The sequence below is a fragment of the Triticum dicoccoides genome, chromosome 4A, assembly GCF_002162155.2.
Source record: "Triticum dicoccoides isolate Atlit2015 ecotype Zavitan chromosome 4A, WEW_v2.0, whole genome shotgun sequence".
NCBI classification, from domain to species: domain Eukaryota; kingdom Viridiplantae; phylum Streptophyta; class Magnoliopsida; order Poales; family Poaceae; genus Triticum; species Triticum dicoccoides.
This window is the reverse complement of record NC_041386.1, coordinates 147,821,607-147,840,281: the sequence shown is the minus strand read 5'-3', so window position 1 is coordinate 147,840,281 and position 18,675 is coordinate 147,821,607.

The window sequence follows — 18,675 nt, the reverse complement described above, 5'->3', positions numbered from 1 at the left end:
GGGGGGCTTCCGAAGATCATCAGGGTGGCGCCCCAAGATGATTCCTCAGTCGCCGGACACATGGGGGAAAAGCCCCTATGGGGACTAGTGACGGGGGGCGAGTTCCCTTCGAACCTGATCCGGATACCATTCCGGAGATCCATGCGGCTCCGGAGTCCAGCGAATGGCATTCCCCAAAAGGAGGGAATGTGCCTATTCCGCCGGTGACCTCTATCCAACCAGAGGCACCGGATAATCTGCTGGAGGTGCTACAAGGCGCCTCTGTTGTGGATGAACACCGCGCCCTTATGGGCATGGTAATAGAGAAGGTCTAGTTCGTAACAAACGGACTGACCGAAGCCTGCACTAGCCTTCTATCTGGCTTTGAGGTAAGTAATACGTTTGTAGGAAGAATATCACAGTATAGACAGTAGCCCCTGATGCTCTGCTCGGTGTTCGGAAAGAAAAAGTCGAACAGAGGATCGAGAAGAAATATCGCAGGAGTCTAACATAAGTTGTCTATGTGAATAAGCAGGTATCGCTGCAGGCTGCCACCACTCATGCTGCAGAGGTCTCCGGACTGAAGCGGAAACTGGAGCGGGCCGAGGAAGAGCTCGGCCTCGTGAAGAAGCAGCTGGAGGATATCCAAGGTATGCAGTAACCTGTGGGTACGTTTCAAGAAAAAATGAATAGTCCGTCCGGACTGAGGTGTCACAAACTTTATTAGGGGCCATGACCGAGGTTGCAGCCCTCAAGAAGGCATTAGCCGAGGCCGAGGACAAAACGACCAAGGAACACGCCGCGCGCGAGAAGCATGAGGCCTAGGTTGTCGAGGCGCATCAACAGCTCCAAGGCGCGATCGAGAGATTTGAGTCCTTGGAGTGCGATTGTAAGTCGCAAGAGTCCGAACTGGCAAAGGCCCGCCAGAGCGCACAGGATGCACAAGCCGAAGCCCAGAACGCCCTCCAGGAAATTCAGGCGGCCAAGGAGATTGCGGCGGGTAATTCTTTCACCATGCAAAGCAAGTATGTAGAAGAAACGTTCCTTGTACTTATCCGAATTTGGGTTTTCCAAGGGTGTTTACAGACCTACCGCGCAGTATATCAGATGTTGCTGAGCATTATAGAGCCGAAGAATGGATGTCTACGGAGAAGCTATTCTGGTCCCAATATCTTGGACCCGAACATCCGTTGCCCTTCAGCGACCAGCTAAAGCAGTTGGTCGAGCTGCACAGGTCGGCAGAGCTAGCCATGAAGGACCTGATAGTCCGGCTGTGACCTGCCGAGCCTATACCTAGCAGCTACTTCGGGCTTGTTCAACGGCTTGTAAGTGCCTGTCCGCGGCTCAAAGCTGTGAAGCGGTCGGTCTGTATTGAAGGTACACGTATGGCATTTGCCCGCGCCAAGATGCATTGGGCAAAGCTGGATGCCAAGAAGCTGATGACCGAGGGGCCGCCGGAGGGCAAGGAGCATCATCGACCCGAGCTCTATTTTGATGTCGTCCTGGAGGGGTCCCGCCTTGTGGCAGAGCAATGTTCGAAGGATGTCATATTCCCATGAGAACATTTGTATTATCCTGTCCTGTAATATGGAACAATGATGTTGTGTATTATAATGTTTTACATTTTACCTCCTGTGCGGCCGTTTATGAAATCTGAGGGTTGACCAGTCGTCGGCTTCTGCCCCCACGTAGATAGTACGGGGGTGTTCGGGATAAATCTAAACACTCTTTACTCCACATTTTGGTCCTTAAAGGAGCTGTTTAGCGCAACGAACAAGGCAATCAGACTATGCGGCCTTTACTGCCCTCACTTAGCCATAGGAGTTTGACAATTAAGAAAGTTGGCGAAGCCCCTGGTATTCGGAAGGCCAAACTAGGGGCGTTATACACGGCTAATCGGAGCAACCGATTCTTCGCAAGAAGCGGAAAAATCTCTAACGATTTGGAACCTCTCGAACAGCTGACCAGCTCTCGCCGCATCATGATAGTCAGTTTTCGGCTTTCTCTACTGAGGTGTTCGTCCGAAAGAACCGGGACACAATCGCAGTAGTTCTCCCTTTACTACCCTAGCCGATATAGCGGAACGTAAGGTAGTAAGCACAAGAGCCGGGCAACCCAACTATTGACTAAAGACATGATTCGGAGCCGATGCATATAATGCTATAAGTTCGGGGTGCCAAACCATACTGTAAAAGTGTTTGGACTTTTATTGTCGTAATGCGGAGTGTAATGAAGCCCCTGGCGTAGTAATACGTACCATGGTATACGTGTGCAATAAGTAATATATACAAAGGTGAGGGAACAGGAAAATTAAGTAATAAGCTGACGCCACCATTTATTCACCATTGTGATGTAATTAGTACGTCGAAGCGTACTATGTGCAAGTAATGCGATAAGCAAGTAAGGTTATTTCCCCAACGAAGGGCGAGCTGTGTGCGGGTATGTAAAACAAGTATGGAAATCGTTTAATGGAGACCACCTGGGGGTTCCCTTGTATGTCAGAGCTCTTTGCGTCCTTGGTGTGTTCTGCAAATGGATCGTCCGCGTAGACCTCGAAAAGAGAAAAAAAACCCATAATAAAAAGAAAAAAAATAAAGGCATGTGAGTCCTAGGGCCGGTCAAGCCACACTGTGGATCGCGAGCGAGTTATGCCTTCTTCAGTACCTTTGGGGTTTTGAGTGCGTAGTTATGTACACGCGGTACGGATGCCATTTCCTCATCGGGGCTGTGACGGAGGCCGAATTTACTAATTCAGCTCTTGAAGAACTGAGCTGCCCTGTTGCGGTGTAGTCCGGACCTTCTTATCGATGTCCAGGGGCTCGGAGGCCGGATTATGGTGCCGATTGAGAAGGCCGCTTTGTACTTCTGCAGGTAGGGCTGCGGTATGCTCCTCTGTATGGAGGAAACATTCTGTGTTTCCATTTACTGTGATGACGCCGCGTGGACCGGGCATCTTGAGCTTGAGATAAGCATAATGTGGCACCGCATTGAATCTAGCAAACGTGGTTCGTCAGAGCAGTGCGTGGTAGCCGCTGCGGAAGGGGACGATATCGAAGATTAGCTCTTCGCTTCGGAAGTTATCCAGGGAACCGAAGACCACCTCCAGCGTGATCGAGCCCGTACAAAGGGCCTCTACGTCTGGTATAACTCCTTTAAAGGTAGTTGTCGTGGGCTTGATTCGTGAGGGATTAATGCCCATTTTGCGTACTGTATCCCGATAGAGCAGGTTGAGGCTGCTACCACCGTCCATTAGGACTCGTGTCATGTGAAATCCGTTGATGATTGGGTCAAGTACCAATGCGGCCGAACCGCCATGACGGATGCTTGTTGGATGATCACGACGATCAAAGGTGACCAGGAATGACGACCAGGGGTTGAATTTTGGGGCGACTGGCTCTACCTCATAAACGTCCCTGAGTGCGCGCTTGCACTCCCTTTTGGGGATGTGTGTAGCATATATCATGTTCACCGTCTTGACTTGAGGCGGGTATTTCTTCTGCCCCCCAGTGTTCGGCTGCCGGGGTTCCTCGTGATCGTCCTCGCTCTGCGATTCCCCTTCCTTATTTTCGCTATTTACCTTGCTGGCTTGCTTAAAGACCCGGCAATCCCTGTTAGTATGGTTGGCCAGTTTGTTTGGGGTGCCATGTATCTGGCACGGACGATCGGGTATGCGGTCCAAGCTGGATGGTCCTCCGCCATTCCTTTTATAGGGCTTCTTTCACTGGCCGGATTTGGATCCGCTGAATCCGGCGTGAACTGTGGTGTCATCGGTGTTATCGCCATTGCTTCGGCGTTTGTGTTTGTCGCGCCGGAGCTTGCTGGTGCTGTTTTTGGCCTCGGAGGGGTCTGCTTCATTGGCTGTGTTTGTACTGCGAGCCAGCCAACTATCCTCTCCCGCGCAAAAGCGGGCCATAAGTGCCGTGAGGGCTGCCATGGACCTCGGCTTTTCTTGGCCGAGGTGGCAGGCTAGCCATTCGTCACGGATGCTGTGTTTAAAGGCCGCTAGGGCTTCGGCATCCAGACAGTGAACGATCTGGTTCTTTTTGGTTAGGAACCTAGTCTAGAATTTCCTTGCTGATACTCCAGGTTGTTGAACTATGTGGCTTAGGTCATCGACATCGGGTGGCCGGACATATGTACCTTGGAAGTTGTCAAGGAAGGCTTCTTCCAAGTCCTCCCAGCTGCCGATGGAATTTTCAGGCAGGCTGTTCAGCCAGTGTCGAGCTGGTCCTTTGAGCTTTAATGGGAGGTATTTGATAGCGTTGAGGTCATCTCCTCGGGCCATGTGGATGTGGAGAATAAAATCTTTGATCAACACTGCGGGGTCGGTTGTTCCGTCGTATGATTCAATATTGACGGGCTTGAACCCCTCGGGGGATTCGTGATCCAGCACTGATACGTCTCCGTCGTATCTACTTTTCCAAATACTTTTTCCCTTGTTTCGGACTCTAACTTGCATGATTTGAATGGAACTAACCCGGGCTGACGTTGTTTTCAGCAGAATTGCCATGGTGTTATTTTTGTGCAGAAATAAAAGTTCTCGGAATGACCTGAAAATCAACGGAGAATTATTTTGGAATATATAAAAAATACTAGAAGGAAGATCCACATCAGGGGGGCCTCCACCTATCCATGAGGGTGGGGGCGCGCCCTACCCCCTGGGCGCGCCCCCTGCCTCGTGGGCCCCCTGACGCTCCATCGACCTCAACCCTGACTCCATATATTCACTTTCGGGGAGAAAAAAACCAGGAAGAAGGATTCATCGCGTTTTACGATACGGAGCCACCGCCAAGCCCTAAATTCTCTCGGGAGGGCTGGTCTGGAGTTCGTTCGGGGCTTCGGAGAGGGGAATTCGTCGCCATCGTCATCATCAACCATCCTCCATCACCAATTTCATAATACTCACTGGCGTGCGTGAGTAATTCCATCGTAGGCTTGCTGGACGGTGATGGGTTGGATGAGATTTATCATGTAATCGAGTTAGTTTTGTTACGGTTTGATCCCTAGTATCCACTATGTTCTGAGCTTGATGTTGCTATGACTTTGCTATGCTTAATGCTTGCCACTAGGGCCCGAGTGCCATGATTTCAGATCTGAACCTATTATGTTTTTATCAATATATGAGAGTTCTTGATCCTATCTTGCAAGTCTATAGTCACCTATTATGTGTTATGATCCGGCAACCCCAAAGTGACAATAATCGGGACCACTCCCGGTGATGACCGTAGTTTGAGGAGTTCATGTATTCACTATGTGTTAATGCTTTGTTCCGGTACTCTATTAAAAGGAGGCCTTAATATCCCTTAGTTTCCAATAGGACCCCGCTGCCACAGGAGGGTAGGACAAAATATGTCATGCAAGTTCTTTTCCATAAGCACATATGACTATATTCGGAATACATTCCTACATTACATTGATGAACTGGAGCTAGTTCTGTGTCACCCTAGGTTATGACTGTTGCATGATGAACCACATCCGGCATAATTCTCCATCACCGATCCATTGCCTACGAGCTTTCCATATATTGTTCTCCGCTTATTTACTTTACCGTTGCTATTGCTATCATCACTATAAAACACCAAAAATATTACTTTTGCTACCGTTACCACTACTATCATATTACTTTACTACTAAACACTTTGCTGTAGATATTAAGTTTCCAGGTGCAGTTGAATTGACAACTCAGCTGCTAATACTTGAGAATATTCTTTGGCTCCCCTTGTGTCGAATCAATAAATTTGGGTTGAATACTCTACCCTCGAAAACTGTTGTGATCCCCTATACTTGTGGGTTATCAAGACTATTTTTTGGCGCCGTTGTCGGGGAACATAGCTCTATTCTTTGAGTCACTTGGGATTTATATCTTCTTATCATTATGAAGAACTTGAAAGATCCAAGAACCAAGATTTATCCCTCAACTACGAGGGGAGGTAAGGAACTGTCTTCTAGCTCTGCACTTGATTCACCTTCTGTTTTGAGTAAGCTTGCGACACCTAAACCTGCTTCTACTATTAATTCTGATATGTCGCATGTTATTGATGATGCCACTTCTGCTATGCATGATACTTATGATGAAACTACTTCTATGCTTGATACTACTGTGCCACTTGGTGAATTTCTTGATGAACAACTTGCTAGGGCTAGAGATAATGAAATTATTGAAACTGATAATATTGATGAAAGTGATGATGAAGACTCTCCCCCTAGACCCCCTAGATATGAATTACCTGTTGTTCCTAAGGGCTATGTTATGGATTAAGAAACTACTAGAGATTTTCTTGCTTGCAATGATAGGAGTGATCTTAAGAAATTATTAGCTAAGCTGAAACAAAAAAACTCTGAATGCTAGAATGAAATATGATCTCGCTTATGCTACTTCACCTATCTTTGTTACTGATAAGGATTATGATTTCTCTGTTGATCCTGAGATAATTACTTTGGTTGAATCTGATCCTTTCTATGGCTATGAATCTGAAACTGTTGTGGCACATCTTACTAAATTAAATGATATAGCCACCCTATTCACTAAGGATGAGAAAACTCGCTACTATTATATCCTTAATATTTCCATTCTCATTAATGGGTGATGCTAAGATATGGTTTAATTCTATTGATCCTGGTTGTGTGCTTAGTCCCCACGATATGATTTATTACTTCTCTGCTAAATATTTCCCCGCTCATAAGAAACAAGCTGCTTTAAGGGAAATATATAATTTTGTGCAAATTGAAGAAGAGAGTCTCCCACAAGCTTGGGGGAGGCTTCTCCAATTACTTAATGCTTTGCCTAATCGTCCTCTTAAGAAAAATGAAATACTTGATATCTTTTATAATGGACTAACCGATGCTTCCAGAGACCACCTGGATAGTTGTGCTGGTTGTGTTTTCAGGGAAAGAACACCAGATGAAGCTGAAATTTTATTGAATAATATGTTGACTAATGAAAATAATTGGACACTTCCTGATCCAATTCCTGAACCAACTCCTAAGCCAACTCCAAATAAAAGGGGTGTTCTATTTCTTAGTCCTAAAGATATGCAAGAGGCAAAGAAATCTATGAAAGATAAAGGTATTAAAGTTGAAGATGTTAAGAGTTTACCTCCTATTGAAGAAATACATGGTCTTAATTTACCGCCTGTTGAAGAAATACATGGTCTTGATAACCCGACACAGGTAGTAAAGGTAAATTCTCTATAGATATGATAAAGCTGAAATCCCATTTACTAAGTTTGCTATCCCATGCTTGGACGAGTTTGATAACTTTATGGTTAAACAAGAAAACTTCAATGCTTATTTTGGTAGGGAATTAAAATACAATGCTGATATGCTTGAACACTTGGGTGATTATATAGCTAATATCAAAGGTGAACTAAAACTTATTAGTAAACATGCTTCTATGGTTACCACTCAAGTAGAACAAGTACTTAAAGCTCAGAATGATTTGCTCAATGAATTGAATAGTAAAAATAATGATTTTGCTGTTAGAGTGGCTACTAGAACTGGTAAAATGACTCAGGAACTGATACGTCCATTTTGCATCATGCTTTTATATCGATATTTATTGCATTATGGACTGTTATTTCACTTTATGTTACAATACTTATGGCTATTCTCTCTTATTTTACAAGGTTTACATAAAGAGGGAGAATGCCGGCAGCTGGAATTCTGGTCAGGAAAAGGAGCAAATATTAGAGACCTATTTTGCGCAACTCCAAAAGTCCTGAAACTCAATAGAACGTCTTAAAAGAAATAAAGAAAAATCCACGCCAAAGATGAAGGCCAGGGGGCCCACACCCTGCTCACGAGGGGGGGGGGCACGAGGGTGGGGGGCGCCCCCCCCCCCCTAGGGCACGCCCCCCTATCTCGTGGGCCCCTGGTGGCTTTCCGATGCCCATCTTCTCCTATATGAGGTCTTTGGATGAGAAAAAAAATAGAGAGGAACTTTTCGGGACGAGACTCCGCCGCCACGAAGCGGAACCTTGGCGAATCCAATCTAGAGCTCCGGCAGAGCTGTTCTGCCGGGGATACTTCCTTCCCGGAGGGGGAAATCATCACCATCGTCATCACCAACGCTCCTCTCATTGGGAGAGGGCAATCTCCATCAACATCTTCACCAGCACCATCTCATCTCCAAACCCTAGTTCATCCCTTGTATCCAATTCTTGTCTCAAAGTCCGGGATTGGTGCTAGTAGGTTGCTAGTAGTGTTGATTACTCCTTGTAGTTGATGCTAGTTAGTTTAATTGGTGGAAGATCATATGTTCAGATCCTATATGCATATTATTACCCCTCTGATTATGAACATGAATATGCTTTGTGAGTAATTATGTTCGTTCCTGAGGACAAGGGAGAAGTCTTGCTATGAGTAGTCATGTGAATCTGGTATTCGTTTGATATTTTGATAAGATGTATGTTGTCTAGCCTCTAGTGGTGTTATGTGAATGTCGACTACATAACACTTCACCATTATTTGGGCCTAGAGGAAGGCATTGGGAAGTAATAAGTAGCTGATGGGTTGCTAGAGTGACAGAAGCTTAAACCCTAGTTTATGTGTTGCTTCGTAAGGGGCTGATTTGGATCCATATGTTTCATGCTATGGTTAGGTTTACCTTAATACTTTTGTTGTAGTTGCGGATGCTTGCAGTAGAGGTTAATCATAAGTGGGATGCTTGTTCAAGTAAGAACAGCACCCAAGCACCGGTCCACCCACATATTAAATTATCAAAGTATCGAACGCGAATCATATGAACGTGATGAAAACTAGCTTGACGATATTCCCATGTGTCCTCGGGAGCGCTTTTCCTATTATAACAGTTTGTTCTGGCTTGTCCTTTGCTACAAAAGGATTGGGCCACCTTGCTGCACTTTATTTACTTTTGTTACTTGTTGCTCGTTACAATTTATCATATCACAAAACTATCTGTTACCACTTATTTCAGTACTTGCAGAGAATACCTTGCTGAAAACCGCTTATCATTTCCTTCTGCTCCTCGTTGGGTTCGACACTCTTACTTATCGAAAGGACTACGATAGATCCCCTATACTTGTGGGTCATCAAGACTCTTTTCTGGCGCCGTTGCCGGGGAGTGTAGCGCCTTTGGTAGGTGGAATTTGGTAAGGAAAAATTTATATAGTGTGCTGAAATTTACTGTCACTTGTTACTATGGAAATTAATTCTCTGAGGAGCTTGTTCGGGGTATCTTCACCCCGTCCAGTAGAGCAAAAAGTTGCTCCTCAACCTACTGAACCTATTGAAAATGAAACTCCTTTTGAATTTCCTGTGGCTATGATGGAAAAACTGCTAGCTACTCCTTTTACAGGAGATGGAACAAAGCATCCCGATGAGCACTTAATAAATGTGGTTGAAGTTTGTGGATTATTTAAGCTTGCAGGTATACCCAATGATGTTGCTAAGAAGAAGGTCTTCCATTTATCTTTGAAGGGAGACGCATTGATATGGTATAGGCTATGTGATGATATGAGATTCTGGGACTATAAAAGATTGAAGCTGGAATTTCATCAAAAGTATTACCCTATGCGTCTTGTTCATCGTGATCGCAATTATATATATAATTTTTGGCCTCGCGAAGGAGAAAGCATCGCTCAAGCTTGGGGGAGGCTTAAATCAATGTTATATTCGTGCCCCAATCATGAGCTCCCGAGAGAAATAATTATGCAAAGTTTTTATGCTCGGCTTTCTGAAAACAATCGCAACATGCTCGATACTTCTTGTGCTGGCTCTTTTATGATGAAGACTATTGAATTCAGATGGAATTTATTGGATAGAATTAAACGCAACTCTGAAGATTGGGACCTCGACGAAGGTAAGGAGTTAGGTATGACACCTGAGTTTGATTGTGTTAAATCTTTCATGGATACCGATATTTTCCGTAAGTTTAGCACTAAATATGGACTTGACTCTGAGATAGTAGCTTCTTTCTGTGAATTCTTTGCTACTTATGTTGATCTCCCTAAGGAGAAGTGGTTTAAATATCATCCTTCCATAGAAGTAAAAGTAAATGCACCTATTAAAGCTGAAGAAAAGACTGTCACTTATAATGATCCTATTGTTCCTACTTCTTATATTGAGAAACCACCTTTCCCTATTAGAATAAAGGATCATGCTAAAGCTTCAACTGTTGTTCGTAAAAGCAATATTAGAACTTATACACCTCCTGAACAAGTTAAAGTAGAACCTAATATTGCTATTGTTAAAGATCTCTTGTCTAATAATATTGATGGGCATGTTATTCAGTTTGAAGGTGAAACTGCTAGAATTGTTAAACCTTGTGCTAAAGATAAACATAGACCCATGGTAGGCGTGCCTGTTATTTCTGTTAAAATAGGGGATCATTGTTATCATGGCTTATGTGATATGGGTGCTAGTGCTAGTGTTATACCACATACTTTATATGAAGAAATTAAGAATGAAATTGTACCTGCCGAGTTAGAAGATATTGATGTCACAATTAAACTTGCCAATAGAGATACTATTTCAGCAATGGGAATTGTCAGAGATGTTGAAGTCTTGTGTGCGAAAACTAAATATCCTGCTGATTTTCTTGTTCTTGGTTCCCCACAAGATGGTTTTTGTCCCATTATATTTGGTAGACCCTTCTTAAATACTGTCAATGCTACCATAGATTGCACAAAGAATGTTGTTACTGTTGGCTTGGATGATATGGTTCATGAGTTTAATTTCTCTAAATTTAGTAAACAACATCGTGAGGAAGAATTACCTAGTAAGGATGAAATTATTGGTCTTGCTTCTATTGCAGTACCTCCTAGTGATCCTTTAGAACACTATTTGCTAGACCATGAAAATGATATGTTCATGAATGAAACAAGGGAAATAGATGAAGTATTCTTTAAATAGGAACCTATTCTGAAAACAACTTGCCTCTTGAAATCCTAGGGGATCCTCCTCCACCCAAGGGTGATCCCGTGTTCGAGCTTAAACCTTTGCCTGATAATCTTAAATATGCTTATCTTGATGAAAAGAAGATATATCCTGTTATTATTAGTGCTAACCTTTCAGAGCATGAAGAAGAAAGATTATTGAAAACTCTGAAGAAGCATCGTGCTGCTATTGGATATACTCTTGATGATCTTAAGGGCATTAGTCCCACTCTAGGCCAACATAAAATAAATTTGGAAGCAGATGCCAAACCAGTTCGTGATCCTCAACGACGTCTAAATCCTAAAATGAAAGAAGTGGTAAGAAAATAAATACTAAAGCTTCTGGAGGCAGGTATAATCTACCCCGTTGCTGATAGTGAGTGGGTAAGTCATGTCCATTGTGTCCATAAGAAGGGAGGTATTACTGTTGTTCCTAATGATAAAGATGAATTGATACCACAAAGAATTATCACAGGTTATAGGATGGTAATTGATTTCCGCAAATTAAATAAAGCTACTAAGAAAGATCATTACCCCTTACCTTTTATTGATCAAATGCTAGAAAGATTATGCAAACACACACACCATTTCTTTCTAGATGGTTATTCTGGTTTCTCTCAAATACCTGTGTCGGCTAAAGATCAATCAAAGACTACTTTTACATGCCCTTTTGGTACTTTTGCTTATAGACGTATGCCTTTTGGTTTATGTAATGCACCTGCTACCTTTCAAAGATGCATGATGGCTATATTCTCTGACTTTTGTGAAAAGATTTGTGAGGTTTTCATGGACGACTTTTCTGTCTATGGTTCCTCTTTTGACGATTGCTTGAGCAATCTTGATCGAGTTTTGCAGAGATGTGAAGAAACTAATCTTGTCTTGAATTGGGAAAAGTGCCACTTTATGGTTAATGAAGGTATTGTTTTGGGGCACAAAGTTTCTGAAAGAGGTATTGAAGTTGATAAAGCCAAGGTTGATGCTATTGAAAAGATGACATGTCCCAAGGACATCAAAGGTATAAGAAGTTTCCTTGGCCATGCTGGGTTTTATAGGAGGTTCATTAAGGACTTCTCAAAAATTTCTCGGCCTCTGACTAATTTATTGCAAAATGATATACCATTTGTCTTTGATGATGATTGTGTAGAAGCATTTGAAATACTTAAGAAAGCATTAGTATCTGCACCTATTGTTCAGCCACCTGGTTGGAATTTACCCTTTGAAATTATGTGTGATGCTAGTGATTATGCTGTAGGTGCTGTTCTAGGGCAAAGAGTCGACAAGAAATTAAATGTTATTCATTATGCTAGTAAGACTCTAGACAATGCTCAAAGAAATTATGCTACTACTGAAAAAGAACTTTTAGCAGTTGTATTTGCTTGTGATAAGTTCAGATCTTATATTGTTGATTCTAAAGTAACTATTCAAACAGATCATGCTGCTATTAAATATCTTATGGAAAAGAAAGATGCTAAACCTAGACTTATTAGATGGGTTCTCTTGCTACAAGAATTTGATTTGCATATTGTTGATAGAAAGGGAGCTGAGAACCCCGTTGCAAACAACTTGTCTAGGTTAGAAAATATTCTTGATGACCCACTACCTATTAATGATGACTTTCCTGATGAGCAATTAAACATTATAAGCACTTCTCGTAGTACTCCATGGTATGCTGATTATGCTAATTATATTGTTGGTAAGTTTATACCACCTAGCTTCACATACCAACAAAAGAAAAAGTTCTTCTATGATTTGAGACATTACTTTTGGGATGACCCACATCTTTATAAAGAAGGAGTAGATGGTGTTATGAGGCGTTGTGTGCCTGAGCATGAACAGGAACAGATCCTACGCAAGTGTCATTCCGAGTCTTATGGAGGACACCACGCTGGAGATAGAACTGCACATAAGGTATTGCAATCTGGTTTTTATTGGCCTACTCTCTTCAAGGATGCCCGTAAGTTTGTATTGTCTTGTGATGAATGTCAAAGAATTGGTAATATTAGTAGACGTCAAGAAATGCCTATGAATTATTCACTTGTTATTGAACCGTTTGATGTTTGGGGCTTTGATTATATGGGACATTTTCCTGCCTCTAATGGATACACACATATTTTAGTTGCTGTTGATTACGTTACTAAGTGGGTAGAAGCTATTCCAACTAGTAGTGCTGATCATAACACTTCTATGAAAATGCTTAAAGAAGTTATTTTCCCGAGGTTTGGAGTCCCTAGATATTTAATGACTGATGGTGGTTCACACTTTATTCATGGTGCTTTCTATAAAATGCTTGCTAAATATGATGTTAATCATAGAATTGCATCCCCATATCACCCACAGTCTAGTGGTCAAGTAGAGTTGAGCAATAGAGAGCTCAAATTAATTTTGCAAAAGACTGTTAATAGGTCTAGAAAGAATTGGTCTAAGAAACCTGATGATGCATTATGGGCTTATAGAACTGCATACAAAAATCCTATGGGTATGTCCCTGTATAAAATGGTCTATGGAAAAGCATGTCACTTACCTCTCAAACTAGAACATAAGGCATATTGGGCTATTAAAGAGCTCAACTATGATTTTAAACTTGCCGGTGAAAAGAGGTTATTTGATATTAGCTCACTTGATGAATGGATAACCCAAGCTTATGAAAATGCCAAGTTGTTTAAAGAAAAAGTTAAAAGATGGCATGACAAAAGGATACAAAAGCGTGAGTTTAATGTAGGTGATTATGTATTGCTATACAACTCTCGTTTAAGATTTTTTGCAGGAAAACTTCTCTCTAAATGGGAAGGCCCCTACGTCATCGAAGAGGTCTATCGTTCCGGTGCCATAAAAATCAAAAACTTTGAGGGCACAAATCCAAAGGTGGTAAACGGTCAAATAATTAAACATTATATCTCAGGTAATCCCATAAATGTTGAAACCAATATTATTGAAACCATAACCCTGGAGGAATACATAAGGGACACTTTCTGGAACGTTTCAGACTCCGAAAAGGAATAGGTATGTGGTACGGTAAGTAAACCGACTCCAGAACAATTTTTAAGGCAATATTTCTCCGTTTTGGAATATTTAGAAAAATAGAAAAATAAGTAGCAATCCGGGAAGGACACGAGGGCCCCACGAGGGTGGTGGGCGCGCCGTACCCTCCTGGGCGTGCCCCCCTACCTCGTGAGCGCCTCGTGTGCTTTTCGGACTCCGTTTTCTTGCACGATACGTATTTTGGTCGGTAAAAATTCATTATATATTCTCCCGAAGGTTTTGACTCCCATATCACGTAAACCTCATCTATTCTTGTTTCGAGCTGTTTTCTGTCAGGGTTTCTCAGGCTAGGCATCATGTCGTCTCCCTCCTCCAACAATGGTGACAACGATGCTTGGCTAATGAAGGTAGATTTGAAGAGGGAAGAACCCACAAGGGTCAACAAGGATGAAAGGATCAAGAAGGCCACGGAGGATCAAGCTCCAGCAGCAAAAGACACCTTTCAAATTGATCATAACCTTCTTACCCCAACTGAGATCGAAGCTTTCAAGATGATTGAGTTAGCTCGGGTTCAAAACAAGTATCTCACACAAGAAAATATTTTGTTGAAGGAGCATATTGTTGCACTCAAGGGCATTATTCACAAGCTGGAGGACCTCTTATGCTCGATGTGCGATTATCCGTCACCGCCACCTTCTTCACTAACAAAGAAGGAGACATGATCACATGGGTATGGGCACCCCCCTTGGCAACTGCCAAGCTTGGGGGAGGTGCCCCGGTATCGTATCACCATCACAACTCCTATCTTTACCGTTTTCTTAGTTCGATCCTATTAGTAGTATCTTGATCTAGTAGAATAAAGTTTATGGCATGATCTAGTTTTGAGTTTTGCTTTATGATCCCTCTATGTAATCGAGTCCGTGAGTTATATATAATAAAGATTAGTGTTGAGTCAAGGGCTTGATTATTTTGACATGATCTTGGGTGAATAAAAGAAAGAAGAAAAGAATAAAAGAAACAAAAAGTTCATATTGATCTTATTGAGAGTAATGACTTCGCATAGAAAGAGTATGATGATTAAAAGTTGTTGGGAGTTGGCAGACATAGCTTTGGTCACTGTTGCAATTAATAGGAAGTAAAAAGGAAAGAGAGGTTTCACATATAGATATATTATCATTGATATCTTTTATGATTGGGAGCACTCATTAAAATATGACATGCTAAAGAGTTGATGTTGGACAAGGAAGACAACGTAATGAGTTATGTCTTTCTTATATCTGAGATAAAGTATGTTTTCATGGTTCCTCTAACTTGTTCAGCTTGCCTATCCCCCTCATGCTAGCCAAATTCTCAGCACCAAGTAGAAATACTACTTGTGCTTCCAAATATCCCTAAACCAGTTTTGCCATGAGAGTCCACCATATCTACCTATGGATTGAGTAAGATCCTTCAAGTAAGTTGTCATCGGTGCAAAGCAATAAAAATTGCTCTAAATATGTATGATTGATTGGTGTGGGAGAAATAATCTTTATACGATCTTGTGATGCCGAAGTAATAAAAGCGACGGACTACATAATAAAGGTTCATATCACAAGGGGCAATATAAAGTGACGTTCTTTCGCATTGAGATTTTATACATCCAACCATAAAAGCGCATGGCAACCTTTGCTTCCCTCTGCGAAGAGCCTATCCTTTATTATTATCTTCTACCTTATGCAAGAGTCATGGTGATCTTCACCTTTTCTTTTTTATTTTATCCTTCGGCAAGCTCAACATGTTGGAAAGAACATGATATATATATATCTAATTGGATGTAGGGGAGCATGAACCATTATTGTTGACATTACCCTTGAGGTAAAAGGTTGTGGGGCAAAACTATAAGCCCCTATCTTTCTCTGTGTCCGATTAAAACTCTGTAACCACAAGTATCACGTGAGTGTTAGCAATTATGGAGGACTAAATGATAGTTGAGTATGTGGACTTGCTTTTCAGCTCTGACATAGACTCTTTCCGATGTTATGATAAATTGCAATTGCTTCAATGACTGAGATTATAGTTTGTCGGAGTCCAATAAGGTTTATGATTTATACTTTTGCATTGTGAATAGATCATCACTTGAACATAAGTAATCATATGACAAAACCTATATATGTTGTTGTTATAAGAATAATCATGATGCCTTCATGTCCGTATTTTATTTTTATCGACGCCTCTACCTCTAAACATGAGGACATGATTATTGTTATCGGCTTTTCGCTTGAGGACAAGCGAGGTCTAAGCTTGGGGGAGTTGATACGTCCATTTTGCATCATGCTTTTATATCGATATTTATTGCATTATGGACTGTTATTTCACTTTATGTCATAATACTTATGGCTATTCTCTCTTATTTTACAAGGTTTACATAAAGAGGGAGAATGCCGGCAGCTGCAATTCTGGTCTGGAAAAGGAGCAAATATTATAGACCTATTCTGCGCAACTCCAAAAGTCCTGAAACTCCACGGAACGTCTTAAAAGAAATAAAGAAAAATCCACGCCAAAGATGAAGGCCAGGGGGCCCACACCCTGCTCACGAGGGTGGGGGGCGCCCCCCCTAGGGCGCGCCCCCTATCTCGTGGGCCCCCTGATGGCTCTCCGATGCCCATCTTCTCCTATATGAGGTCTTTGGATGAGAAAAAAATAGGGAGGAACTTTTCGGGAAGAGACTCCGCCGCCATGAAGCGGAACCTTGGCGGATCCAATCTAGAGCCCGGGCAGAGCTGTTCTGCCGGGGATACTTCCTTCCCGGACGGGGAAATCATCACCATCGTCATCACCAACGCTCCTCTCATCGGGAGAGGGCAATCTCCATCAACATCTTCACCAGCACCATCTCATCTCCAAACCCTAGTTCATCTCTTGTATCCAATTCTTGTCTCAAAGTCCAGGATTGCTGCTAGTAGGTTGCTAGTAGTGTTGATAACTCCTTGTAGTTGATGCTAGTTGGTTTAATTGGTGGAAGATCATATGTTCAGATCCTATATGCATATTATTACCCCTCTGATTATGAACATGAATATGCTTTGTGACTAATTACGTTCGTTCCTGAGGACAAGGGAGAAGTCTTGCTATGAGTAGTCATGTGAATTTGGTATTCGTTTGATATTTTGATAAGATGTGTGTTGTCTAGCCTCTAGTGGTGTTATGTGAACGTCGACTACATAACACTTCACCATTATTTGGGCCTAGAGGAAGGCATTGGGAAGTAATAAGTAGCTGATGGGTTGCTAGAGTGACAGAAGCTTAAACCCTAGTTTATGCGTTGCTTCGTAAGGGGCTGATTTGGATCCATATGTTTCATGCTATGGTTAGGTTTACCTTAATACTTTTGTTGTAGTTGCGGATGCTTGCAACAGAGGTTAATCATAAGTGGGATGCTTGTTCAAGTAAGAACAGCACCCAAGCACCGGTCCACCCACGTATCAAATTGTCAAAGTATCGAACGCGAATCATATGAACGTGATGAAAACTAGCTTGACGATATTCCCATGTGTCCTCGGGAGCGCTTTTCCTATTATAACGGTTTGTTCTAGCTTGTCCTTTGCTACAAAAGGATTGGGCCACCTTGCTGCACTTTATTTACTTTTGTTACTTGTTGCTCGTTACAATTTATCATATCACAAAACTATCTGTTACCACTTATTTCAGTACTTGCAGAGAATACCTTGCTGAAAACCGCTTATCATTTCCTTCTGCTCCTCGTTGGGTTCGACACTCTTACTTATCGAAAGGACTACGATATACCCCCTATACTGGTGGTGAAGGAAATATGCCCTAGAGGCAATAATAAAGTTATTATTTATTTCCTTATATCATGATAAAAGTTTATTATCCATGCTAGAATTGTATTAACCGGAAACATAATACATGTGTGAATACATAGACAAACAGAGTGTCACTAGTATGCCTCTACTTGACTAGCTCGTTAATCAAAGATGGTTATGTTTCCTAACCATGGAAAAAGAGTTGTTATTTGATTAACGGGATCACATCATTAGTTGAATGATCTGATTGACATGACCCATTCCATTAGCTTAGCACCCGATCGTTTAGTATGTTGCTATTGCTTTCTTCATGACTTATACATGTTCCTAGGACTATGAGATTATGCAACTCCCGTTTGCCAGAGGAACACTTTGTGTGCTACCAAACGTCACAATGTAACTGGGTGATTATAAAGGAGCTCTACAGGTGTCTCCAAAGGTACATGTTGGGTTGGCGTATTTCGAGATTAGGATTTGTCACTCCGATTGTCGGAGAGGTATCTCTGGGCCCTCTCGGTAATGCACATCACTTAAGCCTTGCAAGCATTGCAACTAATGAGTTAGTTGCGGGATGATGTATTACAGAACGAGTAAAGAGACTTGCCGGTAACGAGATTGAACTAGGTATGGGATACCGACGATCGAATCTCGGGCAAGTAACATACCGATGACAAAGGGAACAACATATGTTGTTATGCGGTCTGACCGATAAAAGATCTTCGTAGAATATGTAGGAGCCAATATGAGCATCCAGGTTCCGCTATTGGTTATTGACCGGAGACGTGTCTCGGTCATGTCTACATTATTCTCGAACCCGTGTCCGCACGCTTAAGGTAATGATGACAGTTATATTATGAGTTTATGCATTTTGATGTACCAAAGGTTGTTCGGAGTCCCGGATGTGATGACGGACATGACGAGGAGTCTCGAAATGGTCGAGACATAAAGATTGATATATTGGAAGCCTATGTTTGGATATCGGAAGTGTTCCGGGTGAAATCGGGATTTTTACCGGAGTA